We start from the raw sequence: 12,398 nt of genomic DNA, 5'->3' as shown, positions 1-12,398 counted from the left end.
AGAGGCAAAACTGTAATAAGGTCAGAAAACAATTAGTAATCATTAGAGGATTAGAATGGGAGTGAGGAGATGTGGGACTATAAAGGGGAAGCATGAGGGAATTTGGGGAAGTAAAAAAACTGTTCTATATTTTGACTGTGATTGACAAATAGTATATCTTTGTCACATCTCATGAAATTGTACATCAAAATAGGAAATTTTACTACACATAAATTTTAAAAGCACATATGAGAAAAGATCATGGGTGCCTGGGTGGTGCAGTCAGTTAAGTCTGACTGTTGATCTTGGCTCAGGTCATGATCTCACAGTTTGTGAGTTCGAGTTCCACAATGGGCTGTGTGTTGATGGAGTGGAACCTGCTTGGGATTGTCTCTCCTCTCTGTCCCTCACCCACTTGTGCTCTCTCCCCAAATAAATAAACTTAAAAAAAAAATTGAAAAGAAAAAAATAAAAGATCATAACTTGTTATGTAAGTGTTGAAAATTTACCAAAAATATATAAAAATTTAGTAGAAATGTCAGTATTCAAATTCCAGTAGGGAGTAGTCAGAGGTTAACAGAGAGACTATATGTTCAGAAATGCAGACAACTTTAAATTATGGGGGGAACACCTACCTGGGTAGCTCAGTTGGTTAAGCATCTGACTCTTGATTTTGGCTCAGGTCATGATCTCATGGTTCGTGGGTTTGAGCCCTGCACCAGGCTCTGCACTTGCAGTGTGGAACATGCTTGGGAGTCTCTCTCTTCCTCTCTGTCTGCCCCTCCCCTGCATTCTCTCTCTCAAAAATAAATAAAATATGGGGAAATATAAAACTTTGCTAATAAAAATGCAAAATCTTGTTAAATTATTTAAATTCTATGAAATAACTAATTACATTAATAAAAATCAATGTTGGCACAGGACTGAGACAACATACAAGAATATTTCTGGTTGCTACTAAAAATTGGTTTAATCTTTTGGTAAAACAGTCTGGAAAATATTTACCCCCTTTGAATTGACCCCACATTGAGGACACTCAAAGGATGAGCCCACTGACCTCACTTTCTCATTTGCAGTGCTTTACTGGTATAATTTCTCCTGCTTGCTTAGAGAGTAGACTGTATGTGCTCCAATTCAACGGGGGAAAAAAATAATAGTTTTCCAACAGGACGGTAAAAATGAAAATTGTAGAGTTAAAAATAATGCATATCCAAAGCAATTGTTTTTAAAGGAAGTCTCCGCCAGAGCATACTAAAAGCTTTAGTTAGAAATCATAAAATTATGTCATCAACTCAATTGTATGAGCAAATAACGCAAGTATAAATCCCACACCAGTAATTAGCAAAACATTTGTTGACTTTTGGAATGTGCTATGTGATGTTTTAATAACACGCCTTCCCAGTTACATTTTACAGATGTTGATCATACTTTGTGTTTGTATTTATTGAATATATACCAGTGAGGCCATGAAAGGATAAGTCATCTGCAGACAGAAAAATGGATAAATAAATTTCACTTAAGTCAAATGTGTGCTATTTTTCCTTTCTAAATTGTTTGCTTCCAGTTAATGTTGGAATAGTTTTGTACACACAACCACTAGGAGGAAGAAAAGCCAGTATGGGTTTTTAATTTATTTCAACTATTTCACTCACAAGTAATTAACTGTATATAGTTAAAAGTTGGATTTTAATTAATATTATCTGAACTTTGGCTTACTTGATAAATCATTTACTATTTGAAAATATATGGACCACATATCTTATGTTGCGTAACAGTTTAAAAATAGGGCTTTACTAACTGCTATCAAGTTACTAAGTTTCCCTTCTTAAGTCATAATCAGTCATTGAAAAAAAATGGTAAAATATATCATTCACATTTACAATTCCAAGATGGATTAAATAAACACTATGATGAGAGCATGACAAAATGTTTTTGAAACTTATTTTCTACTTATGAATAAACTTTGAGACAGTTCTAGGTAAAGATAATCTAGTTTGCTTTTTAATGTGGAGTTTAAATCACAAGTCAGAAACTTCATAAACTCCCTAAAAGAAAGGGAACAACAACAAAAAAAAGGATAAGAAAACTACCTGTATTCCAAAGACCAAAGGTAATACAAATTGCCATATTAAAATTAAGAAGCTTTTTTCACTTCTGCTTTATGCTGAGTAAGGAAAGTAAGTATACTAAGCAGCAGCTTTTAATGCCTTGATTGAAAAAACAAAAAATACAGACTTCTGGAACACCATCAAATCATATGTATTTCCAACAGTATTAGTGTAAAAGCAGTGGAATATAACAGAGAACCCAGAAATAAAGCCACACATATTTGGCCAATTAATTTACAACAAAGGAGTCAATCATATACAATGGGAAAAGGACAGTCTCTTCAATAAATGGGGCTGGGGAAACTGGACCACTGTCTTAACAGTATGCACAGAAAATTAACATAAAATGGATTGATTTGAATATAAGACCTGAAACCATAAAACTCCTAAATAGAAAATATAGAGGGGTAAGCTCCTTGCCATGAGTCTTAGTGAGGAGTTTTTGGATTTGACACCAAAAGCAAAGGCAGCAAAAAATAAGTAAATATGGGACTACATCAAATTAAAAACTGCACAGCAAAGGAAACCATCAACAAAATGAAAAGACAACCAATAGAATGGGAGAAAGTTTTTGCAAGTTATATATCTATAAGGGGGTTAATACCCAAGGTATGTAAAGGTATGTAAAGAACTCATACAACTCAATAGCAAAAAAAAAAAAAAAAAAATTTAAAAATGGGCATGAAGAGACATTTTTTTTTTAAGTTTATTTATTTATTTTTGAAAGAGAGCAGAGAGAGAGAGAGAGAGAGAGAGAGAGAGAGACAGAATCTGAAGCAGGCTCCAGACTCTGAGCTGTCAGTGCAGAGCCCAATGCAGGGCTCCAACCCACGAACCGTGAGATCATGACCTGAGCCAAAGTCAGACACCTAACCGACTGACCATCCATGGGCCCCTGAATGGACATTTTCCCAAAGATATACAGATGGCCAACAGGCATGTGAAAAAGTACTCAACATCACTCATTATCAGGGAAATGCAAATCAAAATCACAATGAGATATCACCTCACACCTGTTAGAATGGCTAGTATCAAAAAAAAAAAAAAAAATGGGGCACCTAGGTGGCTCAGTTAAGCAACTGACTTGATTTCAGCTCAGGTCATGATCCCAGGGTTGTGGGATCGAGCCCTGTGTTGGGTTCCACACTGAGCGTGGATCCTGCTTACGAGTCCGTCTCTCTCTCTGACCCTCTCCCCCTCTTGTGCTCTCTAAAATAGAATTAAAAATTAAAAAAAAAAAGTGTTGGCAAAGGTGTGGAGAAATGGGAATGCTTGTGCACTACTGGTGGAAATGTAAACTGGTACAGCCACTATGGAAAACAGTATGGAGTTTCCTCAAAAAATTACAAATAGAACTGCCATATGATCTGGCAATTGTACTTCTGGGTATTTATCCAAAGGAAATGGAAACACTAACTCAAAAAAAAAAAAATACATGTACCCCCATGTTCCCTGTAGTATTATTTACAATAGCTAAGACATAGCAACAACCTAAGTGTCCATCAATGAATGAATGGGTTTTAAAAAGTGCCATACTTATATATTTATACAATGGGATATTATTCAGCCATAAAAAAGGAATATTGCCATTTCCAACAACACTGATGGACCTTGAGAGCATTATACTAAGTGAAGTAAGTCAGATGGAGAAACACAAATACCATATGATCTCACTTATACGTGGAATCTAAAACAACAAAAACAAAAGCAAGCTCATAGGGAAAACAGATTGGTGGTTGCCAGAGGCAGGGGGTAAGGGGTGGGTGAAATGGGTGAAAGAAGTCCAAAAGGGACAAAATTCCAGTTATGAATTAAGTCATGGGAATATACATCATGGTGATTATAGTTAATACTACTGTATATTCGAAATTTGCTAAAAGAGTAGATCTTAAAAGTTCATAGGAAAAAAGTTTTTGTAACTGTATGGTGTTGGATGTTAACTAGACTTACTGTGGTGATCATTTTGCAACATATGCAAATGTCAAATCACTATTTTGTACACCAGAAACTAATGTTATATGTCAATTATATCTCAGTTTTAAAAAAGACAAAATATAGACTTCTGGAACACAAGCAAATTATATCTATTTCCAATTAGTCACAAAGTTCTTAACTTTAAGCAGATGACAACTTGCCAATTAAATCCACAAAACAGGATACTAAAAGGCTACCCATGTAGAATTATAGAAAAGGGAACCTCAATGCTTTCCATAAATTCTAAGAAGCTAATTGCATTCATTTTTCAACTTCAAATTTCAAATTGGAATTTGGCGGTGACAGAGGGCCTGGGAGATCCACACACTAAAACAATTTGAACTGTTGCAAGCTATGGAAAAGGGTTGGGGAAAGTGATAGGTCAACCACCCTGATAACCAGGAGAATGGTGACTCTTCACCAAGGTGGAATGCCCTACTCTGCAAAGGCCTCTGCAGATGAAAGGAGAGCGTTTGACATGAGTCTATGGATAATATGCATTGGAGATTTTCTGTTAATTTAGTACTCTAAGAAAATTTTAAACACCACCTTGAAATAGGGATGTGATAGTGTTCATGAAAAGATATGAATGAATTCAAGCGATGTTTTTAGAATACTTTATTCAGTTGTAGTAAAACTCATTGGTTTGTTCAGTTTTGTTATATTTTAAATATTTGTATTAGTAAACCAAACAAGATCATTTTTAAGTTTTCTATTTCTTTTTTCTAAAAACTTTATATCAGGTTTTTCAATTACATCTCATATTTATGACTACAAAAACTTCCTATATTTTTTTCTGATAAATGCCGTGGTTTGGTTATACTAGTCTAGAACCAAATCAGTCTTGTAACCTCAACCTTTCTCGTTTAGATGATAGGAGAAGGCAGGTCACAGTCACTCCTGAAACCTTCTCAAATAGCAGCCCCCTGTCCTGTGTCCACACTCTCTTCCCAGTACCCTTCCTTGGAACTGCAAAGACAGACCCGCCTGCAAATCTCCAAACCCTTGGGATGTCGGCGATCCCTTTAAACAGTAGTGCAGTCGTCACCTCACGAGATGAGCAAGCTCAGTTATTCCTGGGCCCTGGCAGCGCACCTTCAGCCTGGTTCGTGGTTTGGGACCCCAGCTGGGGCGGAAGAATAGCCAGATGGGTTGCTGAGACCAAAAGAGATTCCGTGAGGCGGTTTGAGCGAACAGTGATAGACTGGGTCCTCCACGTCACTAAGTGCCATTTTCACCTGCCTCTGTAGCCTGCTGTTCACTTCGCAGTTAGGAAAACAACGCTCGGTAGAAGCACCTGGAGTTCTCTAACCTAAACGTGGCCGCTGGAGCGCGTCCCTCCAGGAGAACTGAATGGAGATCCCGGCCTCCCCGCCGGTGTCGTAGTGTGACCCAGGCCAGCTCAGAAACGCGCCGGGGCGCGGCGGATCCGAGACGCTGGGGGCACAGGGTGGCGTCAGTGCGGGACAGCAGGTCTCCGCTATCGCCCGCCCGAGTTGCTGGATGCTTCCCTGCCCGCATCCCTGCCCCGCCCTGTCTGCGACTTGAGTCGCAGCCGCTGAGAGGCTCCAGGTGAAGCAAAGAGCTGTGACTTATTTAGGCCACCATCCTCAAATCCAAAACCAAGTTTTCTTCTCCCATTTCCCCTCAACACCTACAGCTCTTTATGTCCTCTCTCTTCATGCCCCAGGGATACCCACCTCTGGCATGTGTGAGTCCTGTCTCACATTGCTTTAGCCTCTGTTGAGGGGCCTTTATTCCACACTCCAGGAAACAATTTGTTAATGCTGCAAGATATTAAAACGTCCTGCGGTTAGTGTCCAGGTCTTTCAAATAGGTAACAAATTACATAGAATTGTCCAACGTGGCTAGTATTTATGAAAACAGAGTTGGGATCTGTTTTTGCCTATTAGGTTGGCAGTATTTACTCTTTTTTAAAGAAATGTTTATTTGTTTATTTTGAGAGTGCATAAGCAGGGGAGGGGCCAGAGAAAGGAAGAGAGAGAATCCCAAGCAGGCTCCAGTGCTGTCAGCACACAGATGGCTCAATCTCAGGAACCAAAAGTTCATGAACTACAGCAGAAATCAGGAGTAGCAAGCTTACCAGGCACAGAGCCACCCAGGCACCCCCGTATTTACTTTTAAGTGAGTCTCTCAGTGCTTGTGAAAATGAGGGGGTAAAAAGACTCTCTCCTATAGATTTTAAGAATGTTATTTTGCTATGTGGATCAGCCTTCAAAATATTTACATGCTAATGGTTATACAATTGATAACACAGACGAGAACAGAATTTGGCAGGCAGGAAAGATAATGATTTTCAAATATTTTATTTCAAATCACAGTATGTTAACTACAATGTATACATCCTGTGATGATGATAATGTTCAATATCTGCACTGTTCAGTAAGGTGGTCACTAGGCACATTTGGCTGTTACACACCTGAAGTGTGGCTAGTGTGACTGAGAAGCTAAATTATAATTTTCTTTAATTTAAATTGAAATAGCCACGTGTAGCTACTGCTAGCATAGTAGACAATGATGCTATATAGTAAGGTCTCAATTTTGTAAAAAAACAAAAACAAAATACAGTAGTAGTATGTATGATATTACCACTGGTTATCTCTAGGAAGCATTTATAGAGAACATCATAGTTGCTTCTTCAGCATCTGTTCTTCCTTTGGGTTTGGGCTGCTCTATCTCCCTGAGCGCGCATGCGTGTGTGTGTGTGTGTGTGTGTGCGCGCGCGCACACACACACACACACACACACACACACACACACACTTCCTCTATGATATTTGGGGTAGGCAAATGCTAACCCTGGCTACGGGGGTGAGCCAAACTACCTAAAATAATATTACTCTGACTCCTGGCCACAGTCATTGATACAAGATTGGGCATTTGACCTAATTTGGGCCAATAGAATAAGCGATCTCATCTCTGACTCTATTTCTCCTCTATTACCAGTCCAAACTGGATGCAGCATTCACCACTAATTTGTAGGTATCTAACACAAAGACCAGAGCAGCCCTTGTGTAGTTACGTGTTTCATCTTATGCTCTTTTGTTACACAACAATGTGAATGTACCGAATGCTACTAACTACACACTTTAAAATAATTAAAATGATAAATTTTACATATATTTTACCACAATTAAAAAAATAAAAACAGGGGCGCCTGGGTGGCGCAGTCGGTTAAGCGTCCGACTTCAGCCAGGTCACCATCTCGCGGTCCGGGAGTTCGAGCCCTGCGTCAGGCTCTGGGCTGATGGCTCGGAGCCTGGAGCCTGTTTCCAATTCTGTGTCTCCCTCTCTCTCTCTGCCCCTCCCCCGTTCATGCTCTGTCTCTCTCTGTCCCCAAAATAAATAAACATTGAAAAAAAAATTTTTTTTTTAAAAATAATAAAAACAACCCTTTTGCAGAAACACAACCATACACCTGGGGAGAAAACTACCGTGAATTGTGGTAACCCATCAAGATCACAATCCCATGTATGCCACACTTACAAAGAAAGCCCTAGGGCTACAGCCACCTGAAAAAGCCATCCCACAAAAGTCAAATGCACAATCTGGGCTGCTGCAAAATGTCGAGGTCAAAACTCTACAGCCATAAACCATGGACCCTTACACCCCAGAGACTTAATTTCTCCAGAATCAGAGAAACCCCGACATGGACTTGAACTCATGAACTGTGAGATCATGACCTGAGCTGAAGTTGGATGCTCAACCAACTGAGCCACCCAGGTACCCCAGTTCCCGCCCAATTTTGACATAATTACTTTGTCATCACACAGATGGACAATCTTGGCTCCCTTAACAGGTATTCAACCCTTTTTTATTCTATGCAAGCCAGCTAACTAGAACACATATCTTGCAGGCAGAAAGACCTGGAGGGAACCCAGAAGGAGCTGAGGTCATCAGTTATTCAAGTGTTCTCTGTAAAGGATATATTCTGGAGATGAGGTTCAAGGCCAAGGGCATTACACAGATGGAGTTTCCTCTATATAGAAACATGAAGCCAGGAGAAGATAGTTACTTCACCACGTCTTGAGAAGAAAAAAAAAAAACTTGGACAAACCAGTAACCATCACATATAATAAGTAAGAGATCAAACAAAATTTTTTACAGGGGTACCTTTGTGGCTCAATTGGTTAAGCATCCAACTTTGGCTCAGGTCATGATCTCTCAATTCATGAGTTCAAGCCCCGCATTGGGCTCTATGCTGACAGCTCAGAGCCTGGAGCCAGCATGGGATTCTGTGCCTCCCTCTCTCTCTGCCCCTTCCCTGCTTGTGCTCTGTCTCTCTCAAAAAGTAAAATAAAAAACGTTAAAAAATTTTAAAAAATTACAGAACTTTTAGGGAACAGATTATCCCTATAACATAAAATGCTTCAACAAATAGATAATTAGCTTACTTTATGAGGTTAACCTTGACAACAAAAATGGATAAGAACATTACAAAAAAGTAAAATTATCAACAAAATTGCTAATAATATAGGCATAAAAACTCTGAGTAAATGTTACATGTAATTCAGAAGTGAATTAAAAAGCAATGTGTCATGACCAAGTTTGATTTACCCTCAGAATGCCAGATGTTCAATAAAGGAAATCTATTAATGTAATATACCACATTAGCAGATTAAAAATATAAGACAAAGATAGCTGCTATCATTCCCCCTATTCCACATTGTACTTACTGAAGGGCTTGAAAAATGCACTAAGACAATATATGAGTCAGAGAATTGGATAAGAAGAAACAAATACTGCCAATATTTATGACACCGTCTTTATAAAAAAATCTAGGAGGATGTATAAAACCCAGCCATATTACTGGAGACAAGATCAACAAACAAAAACCATTAGTGTTCCTATATACCAATATTTAAAAAACTAAAAAAAGACATAGAAATCAGATATCATTCCTAATAGCAAAAGAGATATACCATGTTATTAAATAGGAAGAATCAATATCATAAATGTATCACTTCTTTCCCAAATTAGTTCACAAATTTAATCCAATTCTTACTGAAATACAAGCAAGATATTTTGTGGAACTTGGACCCTGACATTGATCTGGGTATGTAAAGGATTGAGAATAACCACCATAGTTTTGAAGAAAAAGGATAAGGGAAGAGGACTATCTCTACCAGGTACCAAGATTTATTATAAAGTTATAACCATTAAAACATGTGCTTTGATGCAAACTTAGACAAATATATAAAAGGAATAGAACTGAAAGTCAGAAACAGCTCTACACATATGACTGAGGCAGCATTAGAAATCAGTGAAGAGGGGCGCCTGGGTGGCGCAGTCGGTTAAGCGTCCGACTTCAACCAGGTTACGATCTCGCGGTCCGTGGGTTCGAGCCCCGCGTCGGGCTCTGGGCTGATGGCTCAGAGCCTGGAGCCTGTTTCCGATTCTGTGTCTCCCTCTCTCTCTGCCCCTCCCCCGTTCATGCTCTGTCTCTGTCCCAAAAATAAATAAAAGTTGAAAAAAAAATTAGAAAAAAAAAAAAAAGAAATCAGTGAAGAAAGAATTTACTATTGAATATATTGCAAACCAGCTAGGCATATGAGAAAAATTAAATTAGATCCCTTCCTTACAGCATATGCAAAATAGTTTCCAAATGGATTAAAGAACTAACTGTGAGAGACAAAGCATAATTTTTTTTAAAAAAAATTGTGCTGGATATATACCATTTACCACTTACATCATCTGTTAGTCTTTGCTGCATAGGAAACACTTTAAGCTCACGATTCTGTAAGCCATTTGGGGTTGGCTCAGTTAGACAATTCTTCTCATATTGGTGGCTGGGCTCAGTCATGCATTTGTGGTCAGCTGTCTATCAGCTAGATCACTCTGCTTCTGAGTGTTGGCTGGCTGAAGGCTGGAGTCAGTAGCCAACTGTCTCTCATCATCCAGTAAGCTATCCAGACTTCTTCACACAGCATAGATGGTAGGGGTCTCAAAAACTGTGAGAGGACAGTCAGTCCCCCAGTGTCTGAGTGCTTTTCAAAGTTCTGTCTGTATCTTGGTTGCTAATGCCCCATTGACCAAAATCAGTCACACGGCCGTGAGATTCAAGAGATGAGAAAATAGACTCTACTTCTTGGTACACGTACAGACATTGGAAAAACTTGTGGCCATTTTTGTAATCTCCATCCTCTGACTCTGCTTTGTGCCCCAAAGGGCTAAACTGTAGGGACTTCACCAAGGGTCCCTCATGCTCTCTGGCTTCCCTATTAGTTTAGCCAACAGGGAGCTGCTGCAGAAACTAAGAATGGAGGAGAATGAGATTGAGGATTTATTCCTCTGGCTCTCTTTGCTATAGCCTTGCTGCAGGCTGTGTTCATTCACCAGGGTCCAAGCTCCAGTCAGGTGGCCTTTGTCCCACAGTGTATTGTCTGGGTTCTCTCTCACTTCCACTTCAGGCTTAGGAGTATCAGTGGGGCTTACTGTACTAGCTCTAGGATACAACACTCTCCTCTGTGATTTCCCTACACTTTACCCATACCTTTGTAAATAAACTGTTAAACTTTCCTCAAGTTTACAAATTCAGACTTTGAATTTGAGGGGATCATGTTCTCGTATGATATAGAAGTAAATATAGAAGACTTTTTCAAGTCACAAAAAGCAAAAACCATAAAATTAAAACACTACAAAACACATTGTGGAAATAGAAAATCATAAACCCAAATACTTGGACTCAGCCATGGTTAAAGTTAAAGCCAAAGGCCACACATTTTGAGAAACTTTGAGTGGAGATGATTTGGACACAGATAATTTTAATAATCTTTAGCACTAAGTTAAACAAAAGCCAAAAATATATTGATTAAATCACAGTCTGGCCTGGTGTGGTTAAGGCTCTACTGAAATCAGTTCTATGCATGATATAAAATAATTTATTTAATATACCTCCTATAATGGACATTTATGTTATTTCTAATATGTTACTATTAAAAACTATGTTTTTTGCATCCACTTAAGAATTCATTCTCTATCCTTGGGGCACCTGGGTGGCTCAGTTGGTTAAGCATCCGACTCTTGGTTTCGGCTCAGATCATGATCTCAAGGTTTGTGGGTTCAGGCCCCACATTGGGCTCCATGCTGACAGTGCGGAATCTGTTTAAGATTGTCTCTCTCTCTCTCCCCCCCCCCGCCCCTCCCCTATGTGCACTCTCTTTCCCAAAATAAATAAATAAACTTAAAAATATATTTTAAAAAAGAATTCATTCTCTATCCTAATGTCTTCATGACATTAGGATATACTTGAAATCTCACTGTTTTATTTTTCACATTTAAATCTATAATCCACCTAAAATTGATTTTTATGGATGGCAAGATAGGAGTCAAATATCTTTTTCTTTCTGTATGAATTCCCAGTTGACCCAGAATCAAAAGGCATACTTTCTATAGTGATCTTAGTGCCACCTTTGTCATAAATCAAATCCATATATAACATTGGTTCTTCCTTTTAATTTCAACCTTTTTATGATCTTATGCTTTAGAGTCATGGTTCATAAATAGCACTTAGGTTTTTTGTTTGTTCGTTTGTTTTTAATCTGACTTTGAATTGGTTATTTAGTCCATTCACATTTATTTTGATCATAATATGCTTGGACTTGTTTCTACTTACTTTTAAATATTTTTCTGTCCAATTTCTTTTTCTCTCCTTTAGAACTTTTTAAAAATTCTGACTGAATATTGTTATTGTTCCTCTTTTCCTTTTCTCCTCGTTTTCTCCTGTGTTTCTCCTTAAAGTTTTTCTCTTTACAAGTCTGGTATTTATTCTCTCTACTTTCATTCTGTTGATAATAAGTCTTAAAAATTAATCAGGGTGCACGAGTGGCTCAGTCATTTAAGCATCCCAAACTCGGTTTCGGCTCATGTCATGATCTCGTGGCTCGTGGGTTCAAGCCCCGCATCAGCCTCTGCACTGGCAGCACAGAGCCTGCTTGGGATTTTCTCTCTCCCTCTGCCCCTCCCCTGCTTGTACTCTTTCTCTGAAAATAAATAAATAAACTTAAAAAAATTATCAAATTTTATCAAGCAAGCCTAACACAGTCTTAAAACTGAACAACTTATCATCTACCTCAGATAAAATAGACTTTAGAATATTTTAGCTCAGGTCTTGTTTTTATTTTATTTTGAAATGATTTTAGATTTACAGAAAAATTGCAATAGTAAAGAGAATTCCTTTGTACCCTTCACCCAGCTTCTCCTAATAGTAATAGTTTTCATAATCATAGTACAATTATCAAAACAAGAATACTACTAACTAAACTACAGTATTTGAAATTTATGCTTTTCATTAAGGTCTTTTTTCTGTATCATAATC

Source organism: Felis catus, chromosome A2 (assembly GCF_018350175.1).
Source record: "Felis catus isolate Fca126 chromosome A2, F.catus_Fca126_mat1.0, whole genome shotgun sequence".
NCBI classification, from domain to species: Eukaryota; Metazoa; Chordata; class Mammalia; order Carnivora; family Felidae; genus Felis; species Felis catus.
This window is presented reverse-complemented; position numbering follows the sequence as displayed.